This window comes from Hevea brasiliensis, chromosome 7 (assembly GCF_030052815.1).
Source record: "Hevea brasiliensis isolate MT/VB/25A 57/8 chromosome 7, ASM3005281v1, whole genome shotgun sequence".
Taxonomy (NCBI): Eukaryota; Viridiplantae; Streptophyta; class Magnoliopsida; order Malpighiales; family Euphorbiaceae; genus Hevea; species Hevea brasiliensis.
In genome coordinates, this window is record NC_079499.1 from 11,295,789 (window position 1) to 11,313,782 (window position 17,994).

Here is a 17,994-nt window from a genome sequence, read left to right on the forward strand (position 1 = left end):
ATTCTGCTCTTATTAGAGGTTAGATCTAAGTTTCTCATGGCCCTTTCGGAAGTTTCATTATTGCGATGTGTACTGTGCACGATGATTTGACCTCCTCAACCATAGGGAGTGTGACGCCCCTTACCCGTCTACCGTATAGCCGAGCAAGAAGTGCCACATTCGGTGCCGGAGCACCCTATCTTGTTTTATCATATCTATTGTAAACTTTGGATGTCATTTAAAACAAGTATTCTATGTGTAGAATTTTTTTTTTTTTATATCTTATTTCTGTGGAGACCCGGACAGAGCCTCCCTTATTTTATTAGCATCTGGCGGGTTCCACTAATCACCTGTTAACATGTCCATATTCATTTCACACATTTCCATATCATATTATCATGTATCATATCATTTACAATTATTTATGAGATCTAAAAATGAAGTATTATCTATTGCATTCATATAGAAATTCATAGATAATAAATTACAAGTTTTCATTTCAATCTCAAAGTTTAATTACAAGTCCAAAATGAAATACATCATAAACTAGTAATTACATCATGACTAAACATAATGAACCAAAATACTAGTCTATACATGGGCCCTACCAAAATACAAAAGACCGGTGACGTGACTCTGGACAATGGTAAATCTGGTTAGAGCTCTGTCAGTGCACTACTGGTGCTGCTGCTGCAGGTGCTGGGACTGATCTCCAGTACCTACGCGATGGAAAACCAACGCGCTAAGCATAACGCTTAGTGGTGCATAGTTTATAATAACAATAATTTAATAATTTGAAACAATATATGCAACTCATAATTTTTAGGTCTTTTACATTTTTATTGCTCTTTGGAAATAATTAACATTATCGGGATCTTTTATGATTACTTATTGTATTTTAAGTCTTAATTAATTTTTTTTATCAGTGCCCAAGAAAACCTATAACAAATTATAAAAGCTGGATGTACGGGTGTATACTGGTTAGACAGCCATATATCTATTCGATATCGTCATCGGGCATGAGGCCAAGCTGCAGTACGAGACCATTGTCAGGCTTGTAAAGCCAGAAATAAAGTAGGCACAATGGCCAGTAAGTAGGCATATAGCCTGTAGAACAATCATACCAGACATATATTGTCAGTTCATGATTTTCTCGATAGGCAGTACTGCTATCTGTAGTCCCTAATTGGTATACCAATTTATCCAAACTAAATAAATAAGTTTAGGTATACTATGGGCAATTAAACATTTTTTTTTTAATTTAGCACTATTCACTATTACTATTTTCTAGTACTGTTCATTGGTACCATTAATTTCATATTAATAGGACATTAGTCCCAATTTACATATTCATATCATTTTTAATATTTAATTCTCCTTATGAGTATTTTTATTATCATATATAGCATTTTTCCCATGAACCTTTCTTTAGGTTCATGTTGATGTGTTATCTTTATCTAGGAATTTGACTATGTTGGGATGTCTATTTAGTCACAATTCCTTCATAACAATTGCTCCTCTATGTTTAAACTTGAATTTCAGTTTTTGAATCACTGAGTTTGGGGTTATACAACTCAAGTTATGGTCAAAATATCAAAGGAATAGTATTTTGGGACATTTTCTCGGTTGGCAGTTTCAGTGACCCAACTTGTGCTAACAATTTGAATTGGTTAAAGGAAAAACTGGGTTTAAGTGGTCTTCATGAAAAGTTTAGCCCTATGTCTAAACTTTCCATGGGTAAAAGTTTAGGTTATTTGGACCAGTATAGAGAGAGTTATGACCAAATGAACACGTACTGTTCATTTAATCATTTTCTGGGTTAGCAGTTTCAGTGACCTAATTTGTGCTACCAATTTGAATTGGTTAAAGGCAAAACTGGGTTAAGTGGTCTCCATGAAAAGTGTAGTCCTATGTCTAAAATTTCTATGGGTGAAATTTTAGGTCATTTGGACCAGTATAGAGAGAGTTATGACTAAATGAACACGTACTATTCATTTGGTCATTTTCTGAGTTGACAGTTTCAGTGACCAAATTATGCTACCAATTTGAATTGGTTAAAGGCAAAACTAGGTTAAGTGGTCTTCATGAACAATGTAGCCCTATGTCTAAACTTTCCATGGGTGAAATTTTAGGTCATTTGGACCAGTATAGAGAGAAAATGACTAAATGAACATAGGCAAATCCCACATCGACAAAACACGGGAGAGATGCTGGGTTTATAAGTTGGTGGTTTGTAACTCCTAGTGACGCGTTTTAAAACCGTGAGGGCTTCAGCCCAGAGCAGACAATATCACTTGTGGGCCGAGCCATTACATTTGTGGTATCAGAGCCGCTCCGTGTGCAACCTTGAATGATGGTGGGGCAAACCTCAGTGAGGATGCTGAGTCCCATAAGGGGGGTGGATTGTAACACCCTAGGCAAATCCCATATCGACAAAACACGGGAGAGATGCTGGGTTTATAAGTTGGTGGTTCGTAACTCCTAGTGACGCATTTTAAAACCGTGAGGGCTTCAGCCCAGAGCGGACAATATCATTAGTGGGCCAAGCCATTACATTTAGAATCCCGATTCGACCTCCCCGACTATAGGGAGTTAGAATCACCCTGAAGATAGCCCTTGCGGATTTGTCTTACATAGTTAGTGAGATAAAGAATGATTTTTGAATAGTAAAGAATTTGGATTTCAAATGGGATTTATGCATAATTGATTTTATTGGAATTAATCTTTATTTTCATAATTGCTGGAATTACTTTAAATGTTCAATTGTGATTTGATAAATTGAATTTCTTGCTCAAAGTCATTTTAACAAATGATTTATATTATTGGCAACGAAGATTTTGACTTTTGGAATTTTATTGAATTTCGAGACTTCCAAATTAATTGTTATAATTTTGTCAATGTATATTGTATTACATTTTAAATTATAGTTGTGCACCATTGAGTTCACCACTCAGCGATAACTTTGCATGCTGTCGCAGGTGAAAAGAGCATGGAGCAGTTGAGTAAGCTTCCCTAAAGACACATTGGGACTAGCTCCGGGTATATCATAGGTATACCCTTGTACATAGATTTTGATGTATGCATGTAATTATATGTATGTAAATTATTTGAGCAGTTATACAAAAACTTTTATGATGTTATTGTAGTGTGTAATTGAAATGAAAATTATTTGTAATATTAATTTTAGTACTTTAATGAATGTACTATTTAATTTCTTCTTGAGTTTGAATTTATGTATGGTTTCCTTTATGATGAGTTTGGGTTGAAAATGAATTGAGATAGTTGATGCAAATAATTTATACATTTTTGAGATTGAATTGTGTTGAGAAATGATTTGAAATGGAGTTATAGTTGAGCAAAAATATTGGAAGTGTGTTTCTTTGCAGGTTTTGAAGAACTGTTTTCTAAAAAGTACAGTCGGCACTCTGCCGAAATTTTTATAAAAATTACAAAAATTTTAATTACCTGAAAATTTGATTTATGACTTAGTGTCAAATAAAATTTTTTAATATTTATGAAAAATTTATCCAACACTTTCAAAATGAACAAAAATTGTTTTAAAATCCCTTGTAATATATTTAATGAGTTATCGGTAGGCAAAGTACGATAATTAATTAGGTATACCACGGGATCATGTTATGCCTTACGGAGGGGTAGGGTGTGACACAGGAGATGAGGGAACTAGATCAGAGGGATCATGTTCAGAAGACAGGCAGTAAGGGTAGAATGCGACAAGTGGGGGAAAAATATCACCAGGCAGAGAGGGTGGATGATGTGGCTATTGTCGACGTCGAGCTGGACGTGATCAACATCGTCTATGTAAGAGCTTAGGCTAATCGATGGATTGCTCCTCTTCCAATTCATCTATAAAAGTTATTGGTTGAGGTGCAGGCTGAAGAGGTGGCATCTAGCAAAATTGACTTTTTTGCTTTAGAGCATTCATCATATTCCTCAGTGTACACTTAACTTGCGCCACATTTTCGGTTGATAGGTTCTCTAATTTTAGCAAACAATCCTCGATTTTATCCTCCTATAAATATAAACATACATGTATTAAATTAAATTTCACTTTAAAAATTATATAATATGAATAATAGTAAGTAACAGTTGTTCTAAATCATTACCACAGAACCAATAGCAGCTCCACTGATTGAGATCCAATGTCTCGTAACTCGACGGTACTACTCCATATATTCAAAATGATGGTGGAGTCGCTGTACTATTTATTGCCCTTGAACAATAAACTATTATCGCCTATTTCAATGATTAAGATATATCGCATAGTGGTGCTCCTAATTACTCTTACTTAGTCAGAGAGTAATCTTGTGCAACTCATCTGTTTGCATCGATAGTCATGGAATAGGTTGAACCAGTTCAAATTGCCTAAGCACCCTATCAGGTTGGTGCCATTCAACAATATGGAAGCAAACTAATGGCACAAGAGCCTTCCAAATGGGATGACCCTGAACACAGATGAGTAGAAGCTCATTCAACAACTCAACGGTATATGGTTCCTATGTAATTTGTAAATTAATAGTAATAAAACATTAAGTAAGGGTAAATGTAAGGAAAAATATAACATAGTATTATTTTAACTATGATTATGGAAGTGTGATTTACATCTTGAGGGTGCATCTAGTCAAGGTTGTATCAAATTTGTTATAGTGCATGAGTTGTTATTTTAGTAATCTGTCAAGCTTTACTTTACCTATTAGTTGAAAAGAAAATTTTTGATGTAATGCAATAAAATTCAATTTGTTCATTTCTTAATGGAAAGAAAATAGAAGTGTTGAGACATAACTAGCACTTAGTGGTGCATCATCTGGTGCCAATGGATCTCTCAATGATGGAGAGATTATTTTAAATCTCTCTTAGACCCATATTTGTAAAATGAATAGTGCCCTGAAATCTCCTTTGTTTCAGTGACTGCAACACAACATAGATCCCAATAAAGGAAGGCTAAGCATGCACCCCCCAACTGTATGTCGCAGCTTTCCTCAAGTCTTCTAAAAGGGGTAGGAACATCAAGTTCACACATTAGTTTGTTTTATCTAGAAATATAGAACCAATGAGGCGTAATACATATGCTCTTGCATGGTGTAACATTGTCAAGTCATTTGTATGATGTGGAATATCTCTAAACTCTTCAGCTAGCCATGATAATTTTAGTGTATGTTCTCTTATGATACCCTGGAGTGGTCTAACTCCCAATAACATCTCACAAAGTGCTAGTCAGTCAGCCCTTGACATTCCAATTATAGGACAACCATCTACTAGCAAACCGAAAATAATGCCAACATCCTAGAGAGTTATTGTACACTTACCAATTAGCATCATAAATGTATGGGTCTCTAGTTGCCATCACTTTACAAAGGCAATTTTGCTTAGTGGTGTCAAATATAAAGAAATATACACTAAAATAAAGTAAATAAAGTGTTTACAAATTTTTGGTGGTGCTGTATGTCAGTAGACTGGATTTAGGTATTTGAATTTTATAGTACTTGAATTACTGCTCGTGTAGCCTATATACTGACCAGACTGGATAAACGGATATACTGGCACTGGGTACCTAGTACCTCAGGCCCTCACACCATCGGTCACAAAGTGTCTCCCGGTGTGCAAATAGCGTGGCTAAAAAGCCATATAGTCAATCTGGCGATAAGCCAAAAATAAATACACAATATGTATAGCCCTAGGCTATTAAAGTCACAGTGCGGCATAATAAGCCGTAAAAACACAGTATGGCATAAAGCCATTTACAGAACAGCTGTCAGAATCCTATTGGCATGCCAACCTATCCATACTAGTCAACTAGGCAAACTAGGGCACATTATTAATTAATTGTTTAATTCTTCAATTTTTGGAGTTTACTAACTATTATATAATTCACAAGTCAATGCATATGTTGACCTTTTTAGGTAATATGGATAAGTTGTTTCTAGCATCAATATGTCACAATTTATATCTCAATATGCTGCAAATATAGTACAATTTATCATTTTTACAAGTTGGCATTCATTGCCAAAATGCTTCAAGCATCATTGTATGCAAAATGTCAAATTCTCAATTTTTGTGTGCTAGATTGGTCTAGCTTAAAGTCCTATTTCCCTTGGTTTTTAGCTTCTGGTCAAAGAAGAAAAATTGTAGCTTTATGTCTTATTGCATGCGGGGCAAAATTTCAAGTCATTCTGAGTTGTATAGACCAAGATATGGTCAATTTACTAAAGCTGGACAGATTGTACCTTTAGTGCAAAATTTGGTCAATTTTAGGTCAGTTTTGGTTAGGCAGTTTTTGTACCCGAACTTGTGCAAGCCATTTGACTTGGTTCTGGCTATTACTGGGCTTTGGTGTCTTCATAAGAATTGTAGATCTATGTCTAAACTAACCATGGTAAAAATTTCAGGTCAATTGGAGCTGTTTTGAGTGAGTTATGGTCATCCAAAGGACTACTGTTCATATGGTCAAAAATCTGGGTTGCAAGGTTACTAATCCGGATTTGGTCATTTTTAAGGTCAGTTTTTAGGTAGAATTTTGGCAAAATTTCTACATGAAAGTTGGCCTATTTGGTGTCTAGTTTCACCCCCTATTGGCCTCATACCAATTGGGTTCATAGTTTGGCACCTATGGCCTAATTTATGTTCTGCCTTCACACACAACCTGCATAAAGCACATACACTTCCAATTTGATATTCCTTCTCCTCCTCATTTCTTCAATATTCAATCAATAACACTTCCATATATATATTGTACACAATTCCAGCAACAATTTTGGGCAGAATATTCAAGTGCTCAATGCACACAATTCACCATTAATTCAACATTCACTTCCACCAAAATTTAACACATCTCAATATCAATATTACACATACACTTCAACATAATCATACTTCAATATCACTTACACTTGTTGGCCACAATTTAACCTTAGCATATTTCATTAATAACTACATGTTCACACATAAATTCATACTATTAGGGGCTGCCAAATATGGCAGTTTGCTCAAGGCATCAAAGTTCCATTTCACACCCTTAATTCAAACACTACATGCATATACTTAGATACAAACTTACTACAACTTTCATTTAAATTAATCAACCTTCATTTCCATTCATTAGAAATAAAAATAACTCAAGCTCAACAAAGGTTCATGGCTGCCAAAAATGGACAAGTCCATTTCTCACTATTTCTTTCATTTCTCTTCACCAAAATACTCACCTCAACCTAAACACAAGATTTACTAAAGCAAGGGAGAGGTTTTGGACACTTACCACTTTTGAAGCTTATCAAAACTTCACCAAATCTTGCTTTTCTTGTCACGACCCAGGGATGGGGTTGGGACGTGCTTGTTCAACCAGCTACGCACTGGGGTGGAAACTTCGTGTCCCACATCGGAAACGGGAAGAAAAGATTTGGGCCATATATGTTGGAGTCTTCCTCACCTGGTCAGCGCGCTTTTGGGAATGAAACCTCCCAAGGGACAAATCCATGAGGGCTATGGGCCAAAGCGGACAATACTAACTGGAGAAGGATCGAGCTGTTACATTTTGGTATCAGAGCTGGACTCCCTCTAGTACGGTGTGTGGTGCGAGGACGCACCAGGCGGAAGCTGGTGGGCTTGTCACGACCCAGTGATGGGGTTGGGACGTGCTTGTTCAACCAGCTACGCACTGGGGTGGAAACTTCGTGTCCCACATCGGAAATGGCAAGAAAAGATTTGGGCCATATATGTGGGAGTCTTCCTCACCTGGTCAGCGCGCTTTTGGGAATGAAACCTCCCAAGGGACAAATTCGTGAGGCCAATGGGCCAAAGCGGACAATACTAACTGGAGAAGGATTGGGCTGTTACATTTCTTGTTGCCAATATCTTCCCCAAGGTGAGTAGGCAAGCTTTAATGAAGGAAAGAAGTGGAAAGGATGGCTTGATCATGCACCCATGGAGGTTGCATGTGGGGTGGCCATGGTGATTTCCATGGTGGAATTCATTTCGGCAAAGTAAAATGGGATGATGAAGAAGATGATGGTGAGTGCTATCTGCTGTCCCAAGGCTGTGATAAGGGTCCCAATATCCAAGTTAGTGGAGCACTAACTTGGATTTTAATGTTAATTATTCAAAGTTTCATAAATTGGATTTTATCCCCCATTTCTTTCACTATTCTTATAATGTATCACAATTTAATTTTTCATGACATTTTCTAAGTGTAATATCATTTATTTTTAATGGAGATTGAGGTCAAAAGGCAACACTATGTGTCAAATGACCAAAATACCCCACTTTGGGTTATATTCTCGATTTTTCGGTAACACTGATTTTTGTCTGTTTCTCGATTTTTTATTTTTCTTTGTACTAATCTATTAATTTTTCTTTGATATTTCTAGTGTCAATTACATTTCAATAAACCTTTATTTATGTCTCAAAATTAAATTCAGAGGGTTCCCCGCGGTCTTGGGGTCGGCAACGGCCTTCCAGTCTGATCACCATCATTGCTGCCATTGCTTAACTTAGCATCATTTTCTCTCTTTCATTTTTGTTTGATTTTTCTTGTATTTTCTTTTTATTTATTTCATCATTATATGTCTGTTCACTATCACCGAAGTGTAGTTCTAGACATCCTGACTTGCCTGGACTGTTATTTGACTACTGGAGCAATAGAACGTACAGAACATGTATAGCGAGGATGTTACAAAACTATTCAGTCATCAATTATAGAATGCAAGAAGTTCCCCTGCCTTCTGCAGGTAAGCACTTCATGCTCAATTATACCATTCCAAATCCCTTCAGAACAGTGTTGTGGCTGGAGTTAAAGTAGCTGTGGATCAATTAGCCCTGGCATAATGTAATCTCTTTTTTGTTGTTTTCTAGCCATACCTATTCATTGTGGCAAATATACATTTTAAAAGTGTATTTTCACAACTACAATAATGCACATATATCTCTTGTACATTAATTAAGACACGAACGGTAATAAAAACAAGTAATAGAGTAAATATAATAATTACCATTTTTCATTGATGCATTAATAAGTATGCAATACATAGTAAATACAAAGGTATAAGCAAAAATTTGTTTAGTACATAAATAAAATATATATACATACTGTTCATAACATTACAACTAACTAGGTCACCCTAACTATTTTATTCACTGGACATGAACTAATTAGCTCATCATAAAGGTCTTTCTCCAAGTTAAAATTGATTTAGGTAACATTGGCTTCACTAGAGTATGTCTGTTACTTTCACGCATATTTATACCAGTTGACTGACAAATAGTCCTCACGGCAACCCAACTAGCATACTCTTTCACAAAGCCTTTAAGTAGTAGTAAATGTGATGAGATGCGGTTAACTTCTAATTTTTGCTAGATGTGATCGAGTATACCCTTATCGTGAATATAACTAAAAGTTGACCTCAAAGTTAAATATCCAAGTTTATCTGTTAATAGCTCTCCTTCCCATATAATTTGTAGAATTAGCTCGTTAACCCTTATCATATGCCTTACAAGGCGAACTAGGTAATCCCTTATATTTGAGATTGTTACTTCCATAGGTAGATTAATCAAATTTGTAATCATAGCATGTACTCTTTCCCATTATTGTTGACCGACAATCCTTTTTAGAGTGAGCATTATACGAGCGATCTAAGATAAAAACAAAAAAGGAAGCGCAAATAAGTTAATAAGAAACACATAATAACGCAACCAGTGTGTTAAACTATGCAATGAATGGAGCTATTTACCGTAAGGATGAATTAAAATAAAACAATTAATGAGAGATGGGTGAGGGTGAGAGAAACGAAGTGGGGGTGGAATAGTTACTGGGACACTGTTCAAATTAGAGTGTTAGGATGCAAGACGCTATTATTAACAGTGTGCAGACTAAGGATGCTATTATTATCACCATCCATGAAGAGATGCAGGGATTCCCTTTTGCTCAGTCACATTAAGTAAATATCATAAGAATTTATGGCAATGATATTCGTTGCTAGCTAAAGGTGGTGGTAAGTTGGGGACTTAAATTGAAAATTTAAGTCAAGATGCTGATATCCTTTAGCAAGCAACAAATATCACTACCATGACTGCCATTGATATCCTTGATGTGACATGGATCCCTACCTTGACGTTGACAATGATAGCATCTTGGCTCTGCATGCTATTACAAACATCATCATGCTCAGAGTAAGGATGCTACTTGTCCTAAGTAGAGTATCTCCCAATACTTGTACCACCCCATTTCATCACCCTCACCTCTCTCTCGTTAATTATTTTATTTTAATTCATCCTTATGGTAAATAACTCCTTTTAATTATAAAAATATAAGTGCAAAACAAACACATCAAAGGCAACAATTCATATTTAACAATGCCTTACATTTATCTTACACTCAAAATATATAAAGATTAAGTTAACATTCAACTGTATTAAACCTAGCAACATAGCGGTAAGCAATGCGGAAGATAATGTACAAAATCACTATCATCATCGTCACTAAAATAAAAAATCTCATCATCTTCCATTTTTAAGGTAGCTTCAGCAACACTATTAATTTCATCCATACTTATGAATAACATTCATTGTTTGTGAAATAGTTTAAGACGATTATTCATTATCTCATTTTTAACACATAATAGTGCTTTAAGTTTCTAGATACCTTCGACTGAATTCCTTTCTACCTCAACTGATTGAACCTTTGAGATGAGTAAATCATAAAATCTAGAGTATGCTTCCAGTTCACTATGTGTCTCCCATAATCTCTCCCATTCATGCTTTGTAGCGATTATAACTTTTTCGAGATCTGAAAGATTCTTTGAATGCTTACCTATAAATATATGGTTTGTGAATCCTTCTTGTAAACATGCATATTCATTATTGACAAACGCTCTTTTATGATCATACCATGTACATCCATTAGGGTCTGTATATTTGTCCACTATATTTTCATTTTCTTTTTTATTTGAAGTGTTTGGATGACTCTTATGTGATGAGATACAATTCATCTTCTTATGCATTACTCCTTGTTACATTTACAAACATAAAATGAAAACATAAAATAAAAATAGTTTGCAAAAAAATATGGTAATTTAAAAATAATTAGAGGATTTGTTCAATACAACGTATTTGAAAAGAGTAACATAATTAATTATTGGTGGTCTTTCGCATGGGACAACTCTTTTTTGTGTTTGACAGAGCGAACAATGCATTTTAGACATCTCCCCAACTTTTCCATTCACCCTCTAGTCCATTTCATTCTTCTTCCTTGATGATTTTGGTCTTCCTTTGCATCTTTTCCGTGTTGGATCAGGTACAAGAATTGGATAGTTGTCTGTTAGCCAATCATCATGACGTCCAAGTGCATGAAACTGCCACTCATAACACTTAAGTGCTCAATCCAACGTATAATAATTTGAAACATATTGCTCATAATTAATTGACATTGATTACCATGCTGCTATGAAATGGGAACATGGAATATGTATCTCTTGAAACTTCCCACATGTGTATGTCCTTTCATCACGTTTTACAACATGCTTCTTTTCAGATCCACCCTTCCAAACTTTAAATTCACCACAATCACGGTGAAACAACCTGACATTAAGTGAGTTTGCTGCATTTAAATTTTCAAGAAAAAGTTTACAACATACCGGTGTAAATTTGAAGCCCAATCACAATTACTCTCGGAACATCGTTCGGTGTGTGTAAAAAAATTTGACAAACTAGAAAAATATTTTCTCTACCATTACAGTTATTGGTAATGCACGTATCCCCTTGAGTATTCCATTAACTAACTCAACGAAATTGGTTGTCATGGAGCCATACTGTTTCTCTCCATCATGAGAACATGTCCATTTGTCTAAAGGTATCTTTATGTCCCATTCAAATGTGTCTAGATGCTCGCCCTTGATTGTGTTCATGGCCTCATAAACTTTTTTTTTTTCTACATTTGGTGGGCTATTACAAAAACCACTGTCAATTCTGTACATTACATGACAATGATAGGTTTAATTAAAGTTATGATAACTATTAAACTTACATAACTAACCTGCCTTGTGAAGAGCTTCTTTCATGTCAGTATTTTAAACTTTGTATTATACTTGCTGAGTATGTGTCTTAAGCAGTATCTACGATGTCCATCAGAAGGCTACCACCAATCTTATTGCATTGCCTTTTTTATAGCAATACACCTATCTGATATAACACAAATACCTTTACGATCTGTCACAAGCACCTTAAAGCAAGACATAAACCAATCCCAATTCCTTGTGTTTTCACAATTAACTATTGCCCATGCAATTGGGAAAATATGGTTATTATCATCTAGTGCCATTGCACAAAATAAACACCCTTTGTATTTTTCATATAAAAACATTAAGTTTATGAAAATAATCGATCGATAGTGCTTGAATCCTTTAATTATTTGTTTATACGCCCAAAACATTTTATAGAAAACATGATATTCAAGATTTAATTTATTATTCATAAAAAGAGTGTCATCTTAAATCAGGAATGAGAAATCAAGGTTGTGTTTGCACAAAGCATTCATGAATTGGTGCAATCTTCCACAAGATTCCTCCTAACCACCGAGCATATTCACAATTGCCTAGTGTCTACCCTTCCAAGTCTTCTGATAACTCAGCATATATCTGACCTTATCTTTGATTGTTGCTTGTAACGCAGCTATCTTCACACTTGGCTGTCCTCGTACAAAAGCCTGGATGAACTAAAATATAAATCTACAATCCAATTGCCTATGGTCTTATGAGAGTGATGGATTAATACATGTATGGGGTCCGTTATATATGTAATTTTCTAAATATCACATTCTTCTTGCCGTGACACACGCATTCTCCACTTACAATTGCTTTTTTTTTTTTTCTTATGTTTGCACCGGATGGCATATCTTCTACTCTTTGTCTCCTTATTATAAAACTCATGGTGCCTAAGTAAATGATATTCTTTGAAAGCTTTTTAGATATATTCTCTAAAAGGGAACATCATTCCAACTTCAAACTCCTTTGACAGGTCCCACATTGAACTACATGGCAGTTTTGACTATGGATCAACAATTAGTAATGAAAAATCAATTTCAGGGTATCGCATACGAGGGACAAGTGGCATTATTGGGTTGGCAACATGAGTGTTATAGTACAAAGGTAAATTTAATACCAAGTCATTATGATGATTAACATCCTCAATTACGTCCATGTCATCACTGTCAATTCATTCTTCTTCACCATCCTCTTCATCCTTATCATCATCTGGAAAATAATCACTTGCATTCGTATAAGCACTTACATCAGTGGAATCAGCATTTGATGGTCCTGCTTCATCAACATTGTCTTCAGATGCAGACGGTCGAAATATGTCAATATACAATTCAATCAGTGACATACCTCCAATTTCATCAATGAATTGAAACATCATATTTACATCATCATCGTTAGCCGAACCCATGCAATCCCATTTCACTGAACCATCTCCTCCAATGGGTTGTCTAAATAAGATATTCGATATAAATTCATGTCTAGCTTTAAGACCAACTCTACAGACTATTTTCATACCTAAAGTACCAAAATCCATACGTCTACCAATAGTAATGACCGTCGATGAACCCCTACAATAATCATAGCCTCATCATCCATTATAATTTCTCCATCCCAGTATAAAGTAGCAAAAGATGAAATTGACATTTTCTGATTAAATAAGAAACTAAATTATTTAAATGCAATAAAAAATAAATTATCATTAATAGTATTCAACAAGGTTGTAAGCAAAAAAAAAAAGGGAACTGATTGAAGATCCGGTATGGTTTAACATTTCAAATTAGAATTATCACAACCAGTTATAACTGCTATAATTGGCCACTTAAACGGTCTGGTTCACCACAAGTATTCAATTGTATTTTTTTTTTTTAAATAAAAAATTAAACCTAATCAAAACCGGATGAAGATTCGGTTCGATTTAACATTACAAATCAGAATGATCAGAATTAGTAAGAATCGCTACAACTGGCACCATAAACAGTCTGGGATCACAACTATTCGGTCATCAATTTTATTTCTTAAAAAAAAAATACTTAAATTGAACTGGATGCTGATCCGATTTGATTTAACCTTACTACTCGGAATTATTAGAACCGATAATAATCGCAACAATTGGCGGCATAAACAGTCCAATTCACAACAAGTCTTCAAATTTATTTGCTCCAAAAAAAAAAAAACCAAATTGGATACAGATTCAGTTCGATTTACTATTACAAATTGAAATTATCTAAACCGATAATAATCGCAACAACTGTCAGCATAAACCGTCCGGTTCACAACATGTATCAAATTTTATTTGTTGCAAAAATAAATTATAAAATTTAATTAATGCACAACTAATTTTCGGCTACAATTTATTTTGCGAATTTTTTATTTTTGGTTTACATTGGTATGTTAACAATATATTTTCATGTAGTTTTTATTTTTGGATGAAATTTTTCTTTTTCATATATAGCTTTTACAAATTTTTCTAAAGTCAACTTTTATTTTTGTTTAACGTAAATTTTTGTATTCTAATTTATTAAACTATTATTTTTTAATAGAAAAATTACATTTTATGAATATAAAATTTATTTTTGCCTATTTCTTATATTTCTAATTTTTTAATTTTTCAAATATTATCTTAATAATATAACTTTATATTATATTTCTTATACATTCTTTGGTGTAATATATTATATACTAATTATCTATTAATTTTTTTCTTTTTTCTATACTTTCCTCTAAGTTTTATAAACTTAAACTATTATTTTCGGTTAAACTAAAATTTTCTACTCCACTTATTCAACTATTATATTTCAAAACTTAATTATTATTTAATATGAAATTTATTTTCATTCATAATTTTGATTTATACTTTTTTATTTTTTTAATATTATCTTAATCCTATAAATTTATATTATATTTTCTCAACATTCTTTACTATTATTTATTAAAAACTCAAATTTCTATTGATTTTTTTTTCAATAACTTTTACTAATTTTAACACTATTATATATATTTCTTATATGTTTAAAAATAATCCTAATATTTTCCGGTTACCTATAACCTAGTCAAATATTAACAATACATAATTATTTTTTCCTATACTACATGAAAATGTTACACTACACTCTACAAAAATTTCACAAAACCTTCCTCATAAGACATGCATGCATATAAAAAAAAATTCATCAACTTTCTACAACAATAAACACAATAAACACTCAAAACATACTAGCATATTACATGTTAAATTTTTTAAATAAGCAATATACGTACCTGGATCAGTTGACACTAAAAATCACTTCTTCAAACTGCTTCTATTCTCTTTTAATCAAAGATAAACTTAGCCTTTTCCCTTGTTGGGCCACACTACACGTCCTTATCTCCTTGCTGGTCCACTAAGCAGGCTCCACACCTCCACTAAGATGAGGGAAAAGAGGGATGAGAGACTCAATGCTTTTGAAAATTTTTTCCTGTTGTTAATAAGAGCATTGAGGGTTAGTGGGGATAAATGAATGTAGCTGGGAAGGAATTTTGAAATGAATTCGGGACGCTATTATAAATGGTGTCCCACAGTCTCAGCATGCTGATGTGACAGGATATTCTATCAGTGATACAGCTTGTAAGCCATTATAAATGGCATCCCAAAGACCTACAAGCTATTGTAGATGGTGTCCTGATGTGATGACGTGACAACCTGCAGGGATTAGCTACAATACCATACCGCACGCTTGTTATATTCACGTCCAGTTTTAGGATACTAGTCATACTAGCATTTTGGTGCATTTTTTGTTGTCCCTTTCCAAGTCAGCAAGATTCACCCCATTTTGTAATTAATTCAAAAAAAACCCTCTTACGGTATATTTTTTGTCACATTTCCCTTGTATGGTCATTTTCTCAAGCCTGATATTGCGACTCCAGAGACTCCCATATATAGAATACATCTTAGGTTTCTGGATCCACAACTCTCAAACCACACCATATATACAATACATCTCAAGTTTATGGATCCACAACTCTCAAACCACACCTTAGGGAACAATTTTTGCACATACCCACATTCTCAAAACTTGTTCCCTCAAGGCAAGATCAATCCGTCGAGATATCTCTACAATTGATATCGTCTTTTTTCATTATTGATCAGTTATGGATAAATCTTTGAGAACTGCGTTGTTCTCTTGTGTTCTGCTTATGATCTCCATATGTGTTCCATCATCTTTGGCCTAAATATGCCAGAGCTATAACTTCTCTACCAATCAGGTATTCAGTGCTTGCAGTGATCTTCCTGTGTTGAGTCCTTTTATCTATTGGAATTACCATCCATCAAACCAAACGGTTGGTATTGCGTTTCGCAAAACAGGAGCATCCACTAGCAATTGGCATGTATGGTCTCTCAATCCTAGCGGTCCACAGATGGTTGGGTTATAGGCTCTTTTGGCTTTCCATAACTCCAGTGGCCTCCCTACTGCTTATACCACCCCAGTAAGTGACCTATCCCCATCGATGCAACAACTTGAGTTTTCAGGTCTCCAATCTTAAAGCAGAGTATTCGAATGGTGAAATGATCATATTTGCGACTCTGCACCTTACTGCGAGATTGATATCGACTAACCAAGTGTGGCAGGAAGGTACTATGAGTGGAATTAATTTTAATCCTCATTCCATGGATTCTGCTAACAGAGCATCAGTGGGGACAATAAATTTTGTGACTGGAACAACAATTGCTGGAACTGCCCAAACAAGCAGTAAGGAGAGTGCAAGTGATGTTCAAACAATTTCATTATAATTAGTAAGTAAGCGATAATTAAACAACTGAAGAATGGATTGTCATGGTGATTTTTTATTGAATTTTTTAGGTTCATGGGGTACTAAACGCAGTGAGCTAGGGAGTTCTGATGCCTATTGAAAGGTGCAACGAAAGCGGTTTAAAGGTTGGATTTAAAAAATTTTTTTAGGGTTTCATGCAAACATATAATATGTTTTGTGATCCTAACTAACCTTAAGCACACAAGGCATGTTAGAACACACTTTTAACATGCATGATTCTTTCATTTGCCATTAAAGATTGTAGTTTAACAATTAAACTAATTCAACCCTAGATTAAAAAGGGTTTAATGAAGACTAACCTCAAAGGTGCAGAATCACACTCCTTACCCCCTTTGGTAGTCTCCAGAGCTCTACTTGTAGCTCCTCTAGCTTATCCATCACAAGCTACCACCAAGATCACCTTTGACAACTCAAATCCTCTCTTAGGTGTTTGCCAACCACTAACTATTAGGGTACTTGCTTTTGGTGATTTTCTAATGGATGTAGGTGGTTAGAAACAATTTCTAGATTTTTGATTCAAGAAAGAAACAATCTTTCTTTCAAGCACCAAGGGAAGAAATTAGGAGAGAGAAAGGACCCTTGTTGCCGTCCAAATTGGTGAAGAAGAAGAAAAAATAAGTTTTCTTCTTACCTAACATTTATATACAAGAGACAAAAATAGCTAATAGTGTGCCACATGTCATGATCCTATTCCATCTTGCTTTTAGTGTGTTTTAATCTCATTAAGACAAGTGTCAATGCAAGATTATTTGATCAAATATCATCTTCCATCACATGGAAGACTAATGGCACCCATTTATAGGTGCCACGTGTCATCATCTCATGGTGCCACATGTCACAATGTAAAATTACCATTTTGTCCTTATATTGAATTTTGAGTTCTCAACCCAAAATAGAAATCTCTCTCTCAAATTAATTTATATCACATATAAATTAATTTATTAGTTAATCTCCATTAATTAAATTCAATTTACATCATACATTCAATGTCTAAGATTTGGTTTCAAGTCATGCTAGGGACTTTGCAATCTTATTGCAAATCAAATCTATTTAATTAATTAATTAAACTCTTTAATTAATCAATTAAATCATAATTAACATGGTGGTATAACTTGTGTAGGTGTGTGAATTACTAGGCTCATTACTAATTGGCAATGGGAAATGA

At 34.4% G+C, this 17,994-nt stretch overlaps 1 long non-coding RNA gene across 1 annotated transcript; it reads right to left on the reverse strand.

The window, feature by feature from the left end:
• Positions 1-508: 508 nt before the first annotated feature.
• Positions 509-17,439, reverse strand: LOC131181514 (uncharacterized). Its single transcript, XR_009150044.1, has 3 exons — positions 17,129-17,439; positions 15,279-15,475; positions 509-698 (listed from the first exon to the last, which is right to left on the reverse strand). It is a non-coding gene; the product is annotated as an uncharacterized LOC131181514 (long non-coding RNA).
• Between the last annotated feature and the right edge of the window lie 555 nt (positions 17,440-17,994).